At 46.4% G+C, this 6,000-nt stretch overlaps 1 protein-coding gene across 2 annotated transcripts in view; it reads right to left on the reverse strand.

Moving 5' to 3' along the window:
- Positions 1 to 2,916, reverse strand: part of dcn (decorin) — a 67,092-nt gene extending 64,176 nt beyond the window's left edge. Inside the window, exon 1 of one of the 2 annotated variants that reach the window (XM_086009491.1) lies at positions 2,531 to 2,916. The gene's annotated coding sequence lies outside the window, so the exon portion shown is untranslated. Of the gene's footprint in view, positions 1 to 2,030; positions 2,050 to 2,530 lie in introns of those variants that run through there. The other variant, XM_086009492.1, reaches the window with a different exon arrangement.
- Positions 2,917 to 6,000: the final 3,084 nt, after the last annotated feature.

The following is a 6,000-nucleotide window of genomic DNA, read 5'->3' on the forward strand; positions in this document are numbered from 1 at the left end:
CAGAAGAGTCGGTAACCAGAGGACGCAGATTGAAGGTGATTAGCAAAAGAACCAGAGGCGACATAAGGAAAAAAATGTATGCAACAAGTTGTTCTGATGTGGAATGTGCTGCCTGAAAGGGCGGTGGGAGCAGATTCAATAATAACTTTCAAAAGGGAATTGGGTAAATACTTGAAGGGAAAACATTTGCTGGGCTATAGGGAAATAGCGGGGGAGTGGGGCTATTTGGAGAGCTCTTTGAAAGAAGCAGCATAGACATGATGGGCCGAATGGTCTCCTTCTGTGCTATATCATTCTATGATTGTGGGATAAATATAGACCAGGACACCGGCGAGAACTATCTTGCTCTTCTTCAAAATAGTGCCTTGGAATTTTTTTATCCACCTGAGAGAGCAGACGGGGCCTCAGTTTAACGTCTCATCCAAAAGATGGCACCTCCGGCAGTGCAGCACTCCCTCAGCACTGCACTGGAGTATCAGCCTAGATTATGTGCTCAATTCTCTGAAGTGGGACTTGAACCTTGTAACTCAGAGGCAAGAGTGCTACCCACTGAGACACGGCTGACACCCATCGCAAGAGAGATTCAAGCCCAAATGCCCAATCACAACCGTGTTGCTGGCCTTGGGCCAAGTTGTCCACACACCTTCTCGCTGCAGTTGATGCTCTGCCCAACAGACCAAGGCAAAAAGGGAAAAGGAAATGAGTTTAATACAAGAATTAATTTATATCTCTTACAGAAAAAAATCAGATGGAACGTACTTAATGTCACCATGCCACAATTTCAGTCACCTGACAACAACAACAACTGAAAGCGCCTTTAACGTAGCAAAACGTCCCAAGGTGCTGCACAGGAGTAACTTAAGACAAAAATTTGACACCGAGCCACATAAAGAGAAATTAGGGCAGGTGACCAAAAGCTTGGTTAAAGATGTAGGTTTTATGGAGCGTCTTAAAGGAGGAAAGAGAGGTAGCGAGGCAGAGAGGTTTAGGCAGGGAATTCCAGAGCTTAGGGCCCAGGCAACAGAAGGCACGGCCACCAATGGTGGAGCGATTATAATCAGGGATGCTCAGGAGGGCAGAATTAGAGGAGCGCAGATATCTTGGGGGGGGTTGTGGGGCTGAAGGAGATTACAGAGATAGGGAGGGGCGAGGAGGCCATGGAGGGATTTGACAACAAGGATGAGAATTTTAATATCGAGGCGCTGCTTAACCGGGAGCCAATGTAGGTCAGCGAGCACAGGGGTGATGGGCGAACGGGACTTGGTGCAAGTTAGGACACGGGCAGCCGAATTTTGGATGACCTCAAGTTTACGGAGGGTAGAATGTGGGAGGCCGGCCAGGAGTGTGTTGGAATAGTCAAGGCTAGAGGTAACAAAGGCATGGATGAGGGTTTCAGCAGCAGATGAGCTGAGGCAAGGGCGGAGACGGGCGATGTTAGAGGTGGAAATAGGCGGTCTTTGCTATGCAGCGGATATGTGGCCGGAAGCTCATTTCAGGATCAAACTTTGAAGCCTAAGCGCCAGTTTCCCAGCACAACTGAACAGAAAGTCTAGGACAAGGAACCTAAAATGAGTGTAATTATCCTTGCGCTGGGTCTAGGACCTGATTTTCCACCCACGGAAATAGTGCTTCCATCCAATATAAAAGGGGAAAGTTGGGCATCATCTATGGGAGCGAGACATCACCAGGGACACTCAAGCCACTATTTGCTTTACCCCATTAAAAGTTTTTGTCTTGATTGTATGAATGGATTTGGACACATTGCCAGCACACTTACATTTGAATCCCACCCCTCACCCCACCTCTGTTAGGATCCTTTCAAAAACACAGGTCAAAAAAAACCCTTTGTGAAAGAAAATCACAATGATGGAAATGCCGAGAATTGGACAACACTGGACTGAAAACTTTTTAGCATGCTCTTGTTTTAAATTAGCACTTCAGTACCATATGATTGCTGCAAACTTCAGAGTTCTCTAAGATTGTACAGCAAGTCAGTAATCCCCAGTATTTACCCCGACAGATCAACTTACTTTACACAATGCAGCTTTACTTGAGTATACCTCAGGAGCACTGCTAGCAATCAGAGCTGCAGGGTCGGTTTTGCCATCTGCACCCCCCGCATGTGCTCAGACTTTAAGAGACAGATTCAACAAATGCATTCAGAATTAACTGCCGTTAAAAAGCCAGCAAGTGGATAAAAAATCATTGCCATCTAATCTGCATTACATCACTGCAGTTATAAATAAACAGACTCGTCCTGCACAATAAATGCATGTAATTCAGAAATAAACCACGCTGGAGGGGAAAGTAAAAAAAAAATTAAATTAGCTCTAAACTTATTTTGCATCTATTTTTTTCCTGGAGATTCAACGTCTGAAATCTGTCGAGTTAACGATTGCGAACAAGTCAGACAGACAAGCTATCAACTTGGAAATTTTTTTTTTTTTGCGTTGCAGTTGAAAAAAAAATAATTCACAATCAAACGATTTGCAGCAAGATTGAATTGATCAGCTTTGGACGCGAGCCATACCTTTCAGTTGATTAAGATCCGTCCCAGTATTTCTCTGAGATAATTCTGATGCTGAGCTTTCACAGCCTGGGGAGAGAGGAGTGCAGGTGTGCAAGGGGAGGGAGCCTGTTCGTGTTCGCTGGAGGGACAGCTGGTTATATGTTAAAAAAAAATCTCCTCCTTGCTCCTGTTCCTCAGCAAGCCTCTAGACTAGGTGCCATTAACTGAAGAGAAACTTAACTGACACACACACACACTCACACTCACTCACACACACCGGCAGCTCCTGATCATATGGTAATGATATATCCCTTGCATTGGAGCCAAGAACACTTTATCAGCCCTTTTTCTTTGTTGGATTCCTCCCTCCGTTTGGCTTGTCTTCCCGGGCTCGTGAACCGATCTGCCCTGCTTGTTCACTACAAACACCCACCCACCAATCTGAACTTGCAATTTATCAAACATGTCACTTGGTCGTGTTTGAGAAAATAAACTGCTTTAATCATTTCCCAGACCCCACCCCCCACCCCCACCCATGATTATGAAAATGCTATAGCCATATCATTGTTTAAAATGATAACTGACAATTAAAAGGTGTTGCATTTGACGGATCACAACATTGAAGGTGTAGAATTATGTGTCAAGCTTTGTGGCAAGTTATGTGTCAAGCTTTGATCACTAAGAGTTCTCGCACAGAATCTCTCACTGCTCTCAGTAAAATGTAAGTTTGGGAAACCTGCCATTTAGTTGACCCAAGATGCCTGGCCATTTTTAGAATTATAATAAGCCTGCCATTAGCCTGAGCTTCAAAGTGTATATTGCACTAAAATACGCCTCGTTCAACAACCAGACTTTCACGTAAGTGAATGGACTGTACTTTTACTTCCCCCTCATCAATTAAAATAAATCGCAGACGCTCAGCAGACCATGGATGCTTGACCATTTATTTTCACCCAGAGGGCGGTTTGGGGTCTGGAACGTGCTGCCTGAAAGGGTGGTAGAGGCAGAAACCACTCGCCGCGTTTAAAAAGTGCTTGGACGGGCACTCGAAGCGCCGTAACCTGCAGGGCTATGGACCAAGAGCTGAAAAGTGGGATTAGGCTGGGATAGCACGGACGCGTTGGGCCGAACGGCCTCCTTCTGTGCCGTAAATTTCTATGATAACATCCATCACCACTAAAGAGTTGTAATAGAATTAATATTTCCTTTTCACTAAAACATTTATTGTTGCTAAGAATATTGTTGAAATGTCGGCCCAGAAATTGCTGGAGTGGGGCATCTCGCGGCTCACCCTTCAGGTCATCTTATTTTTGCGCCGCAATTTGCTGGAAGTGTGAGTTGATTACGGGGCATCTATGGATCTCCTGAAAGTCGGGTCCAACGGTTTAACATAGAAACATAGAAGATAGGAGCAGGAGTCGGCCATTCAGCGCCTCGAGCCTGTTCCGCCATTCAATGAGATCATGGCTGATCATCCAAATTCAGTACCCTGTCCCTGCCTTCTCTCCATATCCCTTGATCCCTTTAGCCTTAAGAAATATATCCAACTCCTTCTTGAATATATTTAATGAATTGGCCTCTACGGCCTTCTGTGGTAGAGAATTCCATAGGTTCACCACTCTCTGGGTGAAGAAATTCCTCCTCATCTCTGTCCTAAATGGCTTACCCCTTATCCTTAGACTGTGACCACTGGTTCTGGACTCCCCGACCATCGGGAACATCCTTCCCGCATCTAGTCTAAGTTTCAATGAGATCTCCACTCATTCTTCTAAACTCCAGCGAGTATAAGCCCAATCGACCCAATCTCTTAACCAGTGAAGTTTAAGGTAGAGAAAGAAACAGAGAAACGATGGAGAAGGAAGTCTTTTAAAATTTGTTCCTGGGATGTGGCCATCACTGGCAAGGCCAGCATTTATTGCCCATCCCTAGTTGCCCTCGAGAAGGTGGTGGTGAGCAGCCTTCTTGAACCGTTGCAGTCCGTGTGGTGAAGGTACTCCCACAGTGCTGTTAGGGAGGGAGTTCCAGGATTTTGACCCAGCAACGATGAAGGAATGGGCGATATACTTCCAAGTCAGGATGGTGTGTGACTCGGAGGGGAACTTGGAGGTGGTGGTGTTCCTCTGTGCCTGTTGCCCTTGTCCTTCCAGATGGTAGAGGTCGCGGGTTTGGGAGGTGCTGTTGAAGAAGCCTTGGCAAGTTGCTGCAGCACATCTTGGTACACACTGCAGCCAGGGTGCGCTGGTGGTGGAGGGAGTTAATGTTGAAGGTGGTGGATGGGCTGCCAATCAAATGGGCTACTTTGTCCTGGATGGTGTCGAGCTTCTTGAGTGTTGTTGGAGCTGCACTCATCCAGGCAAGTGGAGAGTATTCCATCACACTCCTGACTCGTGCTTTGTAGATGGTGGGATAAATGTTGGCCAGGATACCGGGAGAACACGCCCCCCCCTCCAGCCCCCACCAGGCCATCTTCAGATTGTGCCATAGGATTCTGATTCACCTGACAGGACACACAGGGCCTCAATTTAATTTCTCATCCAAAAGACGGCACCTCCAACAGTGCAGCACTCTCTCAGTACTGCATTGTTGCTGCAGTCTAGATTTTGCACTCAAATCTCTGGAGTAGGGCTGTGAAACCACAACCTTCTGACATCAGGTGCAAGATTGCCACCACTGAGCCAAGGAGCCCGTGCAAATTGCCTGCTGCATTTGCCTCCTAAAGTGTGACTGCCCTTCAAAAGTAATTAATTGTACGCAAGGCACTCTGGGACATCTTGAGGACATGACAGGGCACTTTTCAAAGCAAGTCCTTTCCAGCTGACTGATATCCATTTCCGTCTTTTGTGAAACCTCTTGGACTCATTCACAATGTTAAAAATGTTAGATTAAGTGCAAGTTGTTTAACTTGGGCCAATCTCAATGACTTCAAATGATTGGTAACACGTGGCATTGGCAGGAGGGTCGGTAACCAGAGGACACAGATTTCTGGTCATTGGCAAAATAAGACAGAGGGTGAGATGAGGAGAATTTTTTTTTTTTACGCAGCGAGTTGTTGTGATCTGGAACGCGCTGCCTGAAAGGGCGGTGGAGGCAGATTCAATAGTAACTTTCGAAAAAGGAATCTGCTAAACTACCTGAAGGGGAGAAAAGTATCGGGCTACGGGGGAAAGAGCCAGGGGCAGTGGGGCTAATTGGGTAGCTCTGAAAGGGCCGACCCAGGCACGCTGGGCCGAACGGCCTCCTTCTGCGCCGTGTGGTTCTAGGAGATGAATGAGGTTCTGAAGCAGCTCCTTGGTGAACAGAGCAGAGTGGCAAAACAGCACGCCTGAAAACGAGAAATCAAATTCCAACCAGGTACAAACACTTATCCCGCTCATAATGCATTCCAACATGGGCTGATAATACCTGCCTAAAACCAGCGTGTGGAGGAATGAAGCACGAGCCGGCTAAATGTTTGTTCCCGAGCTTCACCAATTGGAAAACTACACTCCACT

Source organism: Somniosus microcephalus, chromosome 16 (assembly GCF_052327205.1).
Source record: "Somniosus microcephalus isolate GS21.2 chromosome 16, FLI_Smic_1.0, whole genome shotgun sequence".
Lineage (NCBI taxonomy): Eukaryota > Metazoa > Chordata > Chondrichthyes > Squaliformes > Somniosidae > Somniosus > Somniosus microcephalus.